The sequence below is a fragment of the Ranitomeya variabilis genome, chromosome 1 (assembly GCF_051348905.1).
Source record: "Ranitomeya variabilis isolate aRanVar5 chromosome 1, aRanVar5.hap1, whole genome shotgun sequence".
NCBI classification, from domain to species: Eukaryota; Metazoa; Chordata; class Amphibia; order Anura; family Dendrobatidae; genus Ranitomeya; species Ranitomeya variabilis.
This window is the reverse complement of record NC_135232.1, coordinates 784976621-784989494: the sequence shown is the minus strand read 5'-3', so window position 1 is coordinate 784989494 and position 12874 is coordinate 784976621. Positions and strand designations below refer to the sequence as shown.

Sequence of the window (12874 nt, the reverse complement as noted above, 5' to 3'; positions counted from 1 at the left end):
CCACTGGCCCTGATAGGGGACATGGTCTACTATGGCTCCCCAGCCCCTCTTGCTGGCATCTGTTTTGATGGTGGTTAGAGGGGACTGAATCCAGGATACTCCTTTCAGAAGGTTCCTGGGTTTCATCCACCATGTTAAAGAGGCTTTCACTCTGCCCGGAGTGTGGATCCTCTTGGTAAGAGTGCCAGGTCGACCATCCCAGTTGTCTAGAATGTGGGCTTGAAGAGTCCTTGAGTGAGCTTGAGCCCAAGCCACCGACTGTATGCAGGCTGTCATGGAGCCCAACAGCGACATTCCCTCTCGCAGAGTAGGGGACCTCATTTCTTTGAACTTCCTGATTTTTGTTAGGAGGGGAAGTCTGTGATCGTCCGGGAGGAAGGACATTTGTCTTGCTGAGTCTAGCATTACTCCTAGAAATCTCCTGGTTTTTGCAGGTTGAAGCTGAGATTTTTGTAGGTTTGGAATCCAACCTAGGGATCTCAGAACGTCTAGGGTGGTAGACACATGGGATATCAGGGTTGTCTCGGTGGAAGCTACTATCAGAAGATCGTCCAGATAGGGCACTATACAGACACCTTGTTTTCGGATGAATGACACTACTTCTGCCATCACCTTGGAGAACACCCTCGGTGCTGATGAAATGCCGAAGGGAAGGACTCCAAACTGATAGTGCTCCACCCGATGACTCCCCTGTATCGCAAACCTGAGATATTTCTTGTGTCTCGGGTGAATAGGGATGTGGAAATACGCATCCTTGAGATCGATGGTAGCCATAAAAGAGTGATGTTCTATCAGAGGAATCGCAGATCTTATGGACTCCATCTTGAATTTGCGATACTTCACGTGCTGGTTCAGACCCTTTAAGTTTATAATAATCCGGACGTCTCCCGAAGGTTTGGGGACCAGGAAGAGTCGGGAGTAGTGACCTGTTCCCCACTCTGATTGTGGGACTGGGGAAATTACATTTGATTTGATCAGGTCTCTGAGACCTAAAGACAATAGGCTGCGATCCCTTGATGATGGAAGGGAAGTGACTTTTAGACCCTGAGGTGGGGGAGAAATTAACTCTATTAACAGGCCCTCCTTGATGATATTGAGAACCCAGTGGGAGCTGGTGATATCCTCCCACTGATCCACATATCTTGAGAGTCTTCCCCCCACCAGGTCGGAGTCATTGTTTGTCCTGCTGGGACTGTTGTTGCTGCTGCTGTTGCGGGACAAAAATATTCTTTCCCCTACCCTTTGCATAGCTCCACCTGCTGGTTTTTCCTTTGCCTCTTGCTTGAGAGGGCTGAGGTTGTGGGCCACGAAAAAAACGTTTCCTAGGCTGTTTTTGCTCGGGGAGCGCTTTCTTTTTGTCGGTGGCTTTATCGAGAATATCGTCTAGGGCAGGACCAAAGACGTAGTCTCCTTTAAAGGGTATGGTGCAGAGTTTAGATTTAGAGGTAATATCCCCACTCCATAGTTTAAGCCAGAGGGCTCTTCTGGCAGAGTTGGAAAGTACCAGGGATCTGGCGGCGACTCTTACAGATTCCAGAGAAGCGTCCGCCAAATACCCTGTAGCTTTGTGCAGAATGGGTAGGGAATCCAATATCTCGCCTCTTGAGGTACCTTGAGATACGTGATTCTCTAATTTTTCGAGCCAGCAGGAGAGGGCTCTTGCCACACAGGTGGAGGCGACGTTAGCCTTAAGGACAGATGCAGAAGTTTCCCATGATTTTCTGAGGAGACTTTCAATTTTTCTATCCATGGGATCCTTCAATTGAGAAGAATCCTCAAAGGGGAGTGCAGTTCGCTTGGCGACTCTAGCCACCTGCACATCGACCTTGGGAATATCTAATTTAAGGTCGTCCTCAAGCAGAAATCTGTGCTTCATTTCTGAGGGGGTTCTGAGACGCCTCTCAGGTAGTTCCCATTCCTGATTAATCATACTGATAATATTGGGATGAACTGGGAAGCCCACTCTCTTCTCCGATGAAAGACCACCAAACATCTGATCCTGTATGGACTGCGGTACAGGTTCCTCTTCTAGTCCCATGGTATTACGTACGGCAGAGACTAGATCCTCAATATAGTCTGAGGAAAAAAGGTACTTCCTGACCTCAGCTTTAGGTGATCTTGGATCCTCCCAGCCCACAGATGAGGCATGAGAGAGGTCCGAATCAGAGTCGGATTCCACAACCTGAATCTTCCTCTTCTTAGCCGGGGAATGAGGTTGTGGTTGCGGAGATGGAGGTGGGGGTGGAGGTGTAAAAGCTGCCAGAGAAGATTGTACCTCCTGTTTCACCAGTGAGCGAATCTCATCCAGCAATGATGGCTGCTCAGCTCTTATTATTCTGTCGGTACATGACTGACAGAGTTTCTTGTCCCAGTTAGGAGGACATTTAGTGGAACAGATAGGGCACTTTTTCCTATAGGCACCTTTAGGGGCAGGTTTTTCTCCCTGAAATATATAAGGGAGAGAGGGGTGAGGACTTCAAACCCCTGCTACACTCCTCCCGGATCCCATCCCTGCAACACTTACAGAGGCAGGGGTGGCGCTGGGCTCCGCAGATACGGGGCATGAAGAACCATCCATACTGAAGGAGATAGCCTTACCTCAGTGGTGGTTCAGCAGGCTTTTATGGACGCCGTCCTAGCACCTGCTCCAGCGATTAATCCCCCTCCCCCTCCAGGATCCAGGTGAGGGAGCTATGCGGTCCGACACGCCGGCCGGCGAAACCCGGAAGTACCGGCTTCTGAGTGTATGAAGAAACCGGAAGTGACGCGCGCGAACCGCCGTCGTCACTTCCGGAACGCTGAGCCGGCAGCATGGAGGAGGAGGACGCCGGGCAGCTCCAGGAGGAGCCCGGTCAGGGAACCCAGGCCTGCTTTGCCCTCGTGGGGGCGCGGGAAGGCCGGGAGGGGGTCCCGAGGACCTGCGAGCAGGACGACGGGAGCAGCACAAGGAGGAGGCCAGAGGCGACCATCTGCTGCCCGGCTAGACAGGCAGCGCCTGCAATTAAGGTACCGTAGCCACCGGCCACTACAGCACATGAAGAAAACCTCTCCCTGTCCCATGGGGAACAGGAAAGACACTGGCAAGTGGGAGGTGGGAGGTCCTTTTAACCTCTGTGTTTCCTGTTCCCCATTAGGGCAAAGAGACAACCTCCATATGCCGTCGTGGAAGGTGACTAGAGAAAATTCAGATTTGGATCACTTGAAATGGAATGACCCAAGTGGGTGTCAATGACAAGTATAAAGGGGCTGGCTATTCGGCTCTGGTCACTACCTATGCGAGCCCCTACAGACATGGAGGGATGAAGCTCCCTGCCACCTGAGGCCGTCACAACACATCACTGATTCTGTCCCATGATGCAGTGGGTGAAATCAGACATTCCATAAAGTTTTCGGAATTAGAGTAAGTTGTTTTATTTTATGTACGCACAGCACAGAACGTACAACTTTGCATGAATTGTAAAGTGCTGCAGAATATGTTGGTGCCATGGACCAATTGTGGCTTATGTGCTAGTGCACGAGCGAGCAGCTCTCCTCACAGACCCCAGGACATATCAGTCTGCTCCGATTTATGGGCCAGACTAGGGTATGTAAATTACAGGTAGGTGCTGCCCCCGGACGAGCACACAGAGCTGCACACAGCCAGTCAAGTCCATACTAGACGTGTGTGACTGGTCTACAACGTTCAGCACTAATGTGAACTAGGCCTAAGTCAGAAGAAGACCATGAGTTATATCTACTATGCACTGCCCAGCAAAAAAGGTTTTTTCATAGAAAATCAAAGCGCCACATTAATATCAGTCATCAAAATAAAGCTTGCAGGAATCCAAACTAATACTTTACAAACAGCCCCAAGAAACAGCCCTCAAGAAAACGACTGTCAATTTCTACAACAAGTCCTCCATGGGTGAATTCACTCTAATATTCCATGATAGGCCGCCCCCTGATGATTAGTCTATGGGAAGCTCCAACTTTGTCAGGGCATAATGGGGGACATCCCCAGAGATTTGTAGAGTCTGCGCAGAAACCATAGTTGCTGGTGCGGGCACAGCCCTCCGGAGATGTGACGCACCCACCTTCTCAGTGCACGCACCATAGCTACAAGGCAGGGTGTAACAGGAATGGGGAACTACGTGGAAATGATAATACTGAGATACTGTGCTCTTTCCTGGTCCTGCACACATTGGGCATTTCCCTTCACCTCTGCAGTACCCCAGAGTTATCTCATACCCTTTGTGACAACCAACATGGCTGCTGTCAGCTTCTGCTGGGATTGTCACCCAGATTCCTACTTGCCAAGCAGTGAGGAATATACTGCTGACCAATGAGGACTGTGTACTAAACACATGCAGGCCGCTTCAGTAGAACGCCAGGGGTAGGAGTGCCATGGTCCCTAAAATCTGCCAGCACTGTGTCTGCTCTTTACTCCTGGGCATTGCTGTGCAGAAGATCCCATGTCTCTTCTAAATTTAATAAAGATCACTCATTCAGTAATCACTGTGATACGTGTCCACATGACACCCCATAAGGTGCACTGCAACACGTGTCTACACGACACCTCATAACGTACACTGCGATACGTTTCCTCGCAATATCCCATAAAATACACTGCGATATGTCACCAAGCGACACCCTGTAATGTACTACACCGCGATATGTCACCACGAGACACCATGTAATGTACTACATTGCGATGTCACCACGCGACACCCTGTAATGTACTACACCGCGATATGTCACCACGCGACACCCTGTAATGTAATACACCGCGAAATGTCACCACGCGACACCCTGTAATGTACTACACCGCGATATGTCACCACGCGACACCCTGTAATGTACTACACCGCGATATGTCACCACGCGACACCATGTAATGTACTACACCGCGATATGTCACCACGCGACATCCTGTAATGTACTACACCGCGATATGTCACCACGCGACACCATGTAATGTACTACACCGCGATATGTCACCACGCGACACCCTGTAATGTACTACACCGCGATATGTCACCACGCGACATCCTGTAATGTACTACACCGCTATATGTCACCACGCGACACCCTGTAATGTACTACACCGCGATATGTCACCACGCGACACCATGTAATGTAATACACCGTGAAATGTCACCACGCGACACCCTGTAATGTAATACACCGCGATATGTCACCACGCGACACCCTGTAATGTAATACACCGCGAAATGTCACCACGCGACACCCTGTAATGTACTACACCGCGATATGTCACCACGCGACACCCTGTAATGTACTACACCGCGATATGTCACCACGCGACACCCTGTAATGTACTACACCGCGATATGTCACCACGCGACACCCTGTAATGTACTACACCGCGATATGTCACCACGCGACACCCTGTAATGTACTACACCGCGATATGTCACCACGCGACACCCTGTAATGTACTACACCGCGATATGTCACCACGCGACATCCTGTAATGTACTACACCGCGATATGTCACCACGCGACACCCTGTAATGTACTACACCGCGATATGTCACCACGCGACACCCTGTAATGTACTACACCGCGATATGTCACCACGCGACACCCTGTAATGTACTACACCGCGATATGTCACCACGCGATATCCTGTAATGTACTACACCGCGATATGTCACCACGCGACACCCTGTAATGTACTACACCGCGATATGTCACCACGCGATATCCTGTAATGTACTACACCGCGATATGTCACCACGCGACACCCTGTAATGTACTACACCGCGATATGTCACCACGCGACACCCTGTAATGTACTACACCGCGATATGTCACCACGCGACACCCTGTAATGTACTACACCGCGATATGTCACCACGCGACACCCTGTAATGTACTACACCGCGATATGTCACCACGCGACACCCTGTAATGTACTACACCGCGATATGTCACCACGCGACACCCTGTAATGTACTACACCGCGATATGTCACCACGCGACACCCTGTAATGTACTACACCGCGATATGTCACCACGCGACACCCTGTAATGTACTACACCGCGATATGTCACCACGCGACACCCTGTAATGTACTACACCGCGATGTCACCACGCGACACCCTGTAATGTACTACACCGCGATGTCGCTACGCGACACCATGTAATGTACTACACCGCGAAATGTCACCACGCGACACCCTGTAATGTACTACACCGTGATGTCACCACGCGACACCCTGTAATGTACTACACCGCGATATGTCACCACGCGACACCCTGTAATGTACTACACCACGATATGTCACCACGCGACACCCTGTAATGTACTACACCGCGATATGTCACCACACGACATCCTGTAATGTACTACACCGCGATATGTCACCACGCGACACCCTGTAATGTACTACACCGCGATATGTCACCACGCTACACCCTGTAATGTACTACACCGCGATATGTCACCACACGACATCCTGTAATGTACTACACCGCGATATGTCACCACGCGACACCCTGTAATGTACTACACCGCGATATGTCACCACGCTACACCCTGTAATGTACTACACCGTGATATGTCACCACGAGACACCATGTAATGTACTACACCGCGATATGTCACGAGACACCCTGTAATGTACTACACCGCGATATGTCACCACGCGACACCCTGTAATGTACTACACCGCGATATGTCACCACGCGACACCCTGTAATGTACTACACCGCGATATGTCACCACGCGACACCCTGTAATGTACTACACCGCGATATGTCACCACGCGACACCCTGTAATGTACTACACCGCGATATGTCACCACGCGACACCCTGTAATGTACTACACCGCGATATGTCACCACGCGACACCCTGTAATGTACTACACCGCGATATGTCACCACGCTACACCCTGTAATGTACTACACCGTGATATGTCACCACGAGACACCATGTAATGTACTACACCGCGATATGTCACGAGACACCCTGTAATGTACTACACCGCGATATGTCACCACGCGACACCCTGTAATGTACTACACCGCGATATGTCACCACGCGACACCCTGTAATGTACTACACCGCGATATGTCACCACGCGACACCCCGCAAGGTGCACAGCCATACGTTTCAGCATGGCACACTGTGATACATTTCTACTTGACACACAGTCGGGTAGACTGCGACACATTTGTACATAATACAGTTTTGGTTTGGGCCGTTGGGGAGAACTATTGCATGTTCTTGGGGCCTGAACAACTTTGGGGACAGTTATTTATGGGATTTAACAAGTTTTTCTTCGCCCCCCTCATCTTTAAAAAAAAATTTCCTTCCCCATTGTTTCACGTCTAGGTGACATGACGTGTGAGGTATACTGCTTCGTATTGGGGTAAAGAGGAGAAAATCACAGTTATTAATACACAAAAAAAAGTGTTGTTTTCCCTGCATAAGATTGGACACAAGGCCGAGGGGCTCACGGGCCCTACAGGGGAGATCTATGTATGGGCGTGTGTGATATATATATATATATATATATATATATATATATATATATATATTTGTGTGTATATACATATTGTCTGCGTCATATATGTATAGATATTTATCTATGTGGGTGTATGTAATATATAGATATATACACACGTATATAAGCCTCAAACACACTATATAAATACACATATATATATATATATATATATATATATATATATATATATATATATACACACAGGGCCGTTTCTTCAACAGGGCGGGCAGGGCGGCCACACGGGGCGCCGTGGGGCCGGGGGGCGCAGGAGAGGCCTCGGGCCCCGGTGGTCCCCTGCCCGCTGCTGCTGCTGTTTAAGGGCTGTCAGGGGCGCGGATGCCGCGCTCAGTGCTGAGCGCGGGCGCGCCCTGCCCGAACTCAGCTGCAAATCTGACAGCTGAGCGGTCAGATCATCGCCTCGCGTCGCATTATTAGCATATGGAGGAGCAGGTAGGACGGAGACTCCTGTGATAGTACACGGTGGGTACAGGCTCATGGCGTCACAGAGAGGACACGTGACACCTCTGTGCTACGGTATACAGCCCCCGGGCTCATCCTGCAGCCCAGCACATAGCCTCTGCAGCCTGCCGCTGCTCCTGTCAGCGATGATGTCACGGGAAGGGGCGGAGCCTCCACATACAGTGCTCTGCTCAGCTCATATACCAGGAAGCGGCAGGGCACGTGTGGCATACACTATACTGTGGCATACACTATACTGTGGCATATACTGTACTGTGGCATATACTGTACTGTGGCATGCACTATACTGTGCCATATACTATACTGTGGCATATACTGTACTGTGGCATGCACTATACTGTGCCATATACTATACTGTGCCATATACTATACTGTGGCATATACTGTACTGTGGCATATACTGTACTGTGCCATATACTATACTGTGCCATATACTGTACTGTGCCATATACTATACTGTGCCATATACTATACTGTGGCATATACTGTACTGTGGCATATACTGTACTGTGGCATGCACTATACTGTGCCATATACTATACTGTGGCATATACTGTACTGTGGCATGCACTATACTGTGCCATATACTATACTGTGCCATATACTATACTGTGGCATATACTGTACTGTGGCATATACTGTACTGTGCCATATACTATACTGTGCCATATACTGTACTGTGCCATATACTATACTGTGCCATATACTATACTGTGGCATATACTGTACTGTGGCATATACTGTACTGTGCCATATACTATACTGTGCCATATACTATACTGTGCCATATACTATACTGTGCCATATACTATACTGTGGCATATACTGTACTGTGGCATATACTGTACTGTGGCATATACTGTACTGTGCCATATACTATACTGTGCCATATACTATACTGTGGCATACACTATACTGTGCCATATACTATACTGTGCCATATACTATACTGTGGCATACACTATACTGTGCCATATACTATACTGTGCCATATACTATACTGTGCTATATACTATACTGTGGCATACACTATACTGTGCCATATACTATACTGTGGCATATACTATACTGTGGCATATACTGTACTGTGCCATATACTGTACTGTGCCATATACTATACTGTGCCATATACTGTACTGTGGCATATACTGTACTGTGCCATATACTATACTGTGCCATATACTATACTGTGCCATATACTATACTGTGGCATACACTATACTGTGCCATATACTATACTGTGGCATATACTGTACTGTGGCATACACTGTACTGTGCCATATACTATACTGTGGCATGCACTATACTGTGGCATATACTATACTATGGCATATACTATACTGTGGCATACACTATACTGTGGCATACACTATACTGTGGCATTTACTATACTATGGCATAGACTATACTATGGCATATACTATACTGTGGCATACACTATACTGTGGCATATACTATAATGTGGCATATACTATATTATGGCATACACTATACTATGGTATACACGATACTGTGGCATACACTATACTGTGGCATACACTATACTGTGGCATATACTATACTGTGGCATACACTATACTATGGCATACACTATACTATGGCATATACTATACTATGGCATACACTATACTGTGGCATATACTATAATGTGGCATATACTATAATGTGGCATATACTATACTATGGCATATACTATACTGTGGCATACACTATACTATGGCATATACTATACTGTGGCATATACTGTACTGTGGCATACACTGTACTGTGCCATATACTATACTGTGGCATGCACTATACTGTGGCATATACTATACTATGGCATATACTATACTGTGGCATACACTATACTGTGGCATACACTATACTGTGGCATTTACTATACTATGGCATAGACTATACTATGGCATATACTATACTGTGGCATACACTATACTGTGGCATATACTATAATGTGGCATATACTATATTATGGCATACACTATACTATGGTATACACGATACTGTGGCATACACTATACTGTGGCATACACTATACTGTGGCATATACTATACTGTGGCATACACTATACTATGGCATACACTATACTATGGCATATACTATACTATGGCATACACTATACTGTGGCATATACTATAATGTGGCATATACTATAATGTGGCATATACTATACTATGGCATATACTATACTGTGGCATACACTATACTATGGCATATACTATACTGTGGCATATATTATGGCATAAACTATAATGTGGCATATACTATACTGTGGCATATACTATACATGGCATACACTATACTGTGGCATATACTATACTATGGCATACACTATACTGTGCCATACACTATACTGTGCCATATACTATACTGTGGCATATACTATACTGTGGCATGCACTATACTATGGCATAGACTATACTGTGGCATATACTATACTGTGGCATACACTATACTATGGCATATGCTATACTATGGCTCATGTGTGTCTCTGCAAAGCTGATCAATTTCCCCATACAAGGCTATAGGTGCATGTGACACATCGGACTGCACCTGAATGTCATCCCTGTGCAGTCCCATATATATGTGGACTCCGACAATGGAGAAATTAAGACAGATGAGAGGTTATCATCTCTTGCTATTTTATCAATAGAAAATGAACTGGCAGAAAAGCTGAATTATTCGGAAGCTATTAATGCTTTTGCAGCGGCTAAATCTAGAAGAGTCAGTTTCTCATAAATCTGCAACCTACAATTTTTAGGATCTGTTTCCAAAATAATTAATAGATATTATTTACCTACAACTTTGTTCTCACCGTTAATAATTAGCATACTTGTCCCTTTTCCCCAAGTTCTATATAAGTTAAAGGCAAATTATAATTTATTAAAAAAAGGGAAGATACAAGCCTGCTCTCTATTTATTACTCAAGCCCACAAAAATAATGTTTATTATTTTCGGTGCCGGGGGGGGGGGGGGGGGGGGGGGGGGGAGAAATTTCCTACTCTCGCCCTGTGTCATTTTTGGGCTAGAAACTGCCCTGTATACACACACACATACCACCCACCCACACACCCATTCTGCAGATTCTCGGCATCGGCACTGGTCGCTCCTGACAAGTCGCACAGACGTCGCTCACCGCGCTGCTGCTGCTGCCGCACATATGGCGCACAGAGACAAAGCGCAGCCGCACGGCCGGAGCGGAGCCTGGGGCGCACGTGTGTGCAGGCCTGGGTACAGCTGGCACCGAGCTCCTCTAACTAGTTGCCGTGCAGACTCCCGGGCAACTTTGTGGCCATCAGCAGTAATGCCCAGTCCGCATCGTGCGCTCCGCGCCAGCTCCCGCCACGTCTTACCGCTCTGTGCTGCCCTCGCCAGCCGCGGTGCATGGCCTTCCCTCTGCTCCTCTGCTCTTCTCCTGCCTTCACACACCGAGGTTCCCGGGAGCTGCCATCATGCAGCTTAGCTGAGAGTGTGAGCCGAGCGATTCCGGAAACTCCCGAAGTGACGTATCATGGCGGAGACGAGGGCTCACGGAAATGACCGAGCGCTGGGGGACGACGAGGAGTCTGCATTGCCCCAGCGTCGCCCGTGGTTCAGTAGAAGCTGGCAGTGCCGTGTAGTCGGGTCGTCGTTACGGAGCGGGGCAGTCTGCCTCCTTGGAATTCCATGTGCATAACTTTATTTGTTGGCCTAGTTCTCCAGCAGGGATACAAAATATTGTATATTATCAAGGATCTCTATAACCCTCTCAAGACGTGGTGATGTTCAGTTCAAAAGCCATGACAGTCTTTACATTTTTTATGTCCACATAGAGGGGGAGGGGGGTTTCAGCTTTTTTTGTAGTTTTGAAAAACACTATATAATGCACTGAAAAACGGGGGGGAAAACACTCCACATTTCCACCATTGTTTCTGGGTTTTGTTTCAATGCTGTTCATTGTGCAGTAAAAATGACTAAGCAATCTGATTCTGCAGGTCCGTACAATTACAGCCAGGGCCGGTTTTAGACAAAGTGGGGCCCTGAGTGCTAACATTGTAAAATCACACATTTAGGTTACATTACATGAGCAGGATGCGGATACAGTTGGTGGAGGGGCCTGGAGCCAGTGCTCACACTGTGGCCCCCATATTTAGGGGCCTTATATCGGCCAACAGGTCTGCCTAGCTGTATGCAGGGGCGTTGCTAGGGTCAGAAAAGATTAGGGGCCCAAGACAAAGAGTTGCCCCCAACCCCCTCTTAATTTTTTTTTAACACCACAGATAATACAGTGCTAACTCTCTGAGTACAGATAATGTAGTAGATGTCACCTGCAGTCCTATGTAACACCACAGATAATACAGTGCTAACTGAGTACAGATAATGTAGTAGATGTCACCTGCAGTCCTATGTAACACCACAGATAATACAGTGCTAACTCTCTGAGTACAGATAATGTAGTAGATGGCACCTGCAGTCCTATGTAACACCACAGATAATACAGTGCTAACTCTCTGAGTACAGATAATGTAGTAGATGGCACCTGCAGTCCTATGTAACACCAGAGACAGCAGTGATAACTCTGAGTACAGATAATTTAGTAGATGTCACCTGCAGTCCTATGTAACACCACAGATAGACATAGCGTTTCAGAGTAAGACTATGTTCACATGCAGCATTTTTTTTCAGTAGTCAAAACCTGTTCTATTAGCAGTAAAAATGTTGCGTTCAAAGCACCTGTTTTTCAGCTTGTTTTGTGGTGTTCTTCACACTTTTTTCAGCTTTTTTTTGGAGTGAGGATGTTTGCTTTGTCTACAGTATGTTTAACCCCTTTACCCCCAAGGGTGGTTTGCACGTTAATGACTGGGCCAATTTTTACAATTCTGACCACTGTCCCTTT

The 12874-nt window shown here is 47.3% G+C and overlaps 1 protein-coding gene across 1 annotated transcript in view; it reads right to left on the bottom strand.

Annotated features, from left to right (window-relative positions):
* Positions 1-11530, bottom strand: part of PIK3R2 (phosphoinositide-3-kinase regulatory subunit 2) — a 105608-nt gene extending 94078 nt beyond the window's left edge. Inside the window, exon 1 of the mRNA XM_077272782.1 lies at positions 11352-11530. The gene's annotated coding sequence lies outside the window, so the exon portion shown is untranslated. The remainder of the gene's footprint in view (positions 1-11351) is intronic.
* Between the last annotated feature and the right edge of the window lie 1344 nt (positions 11531-12874).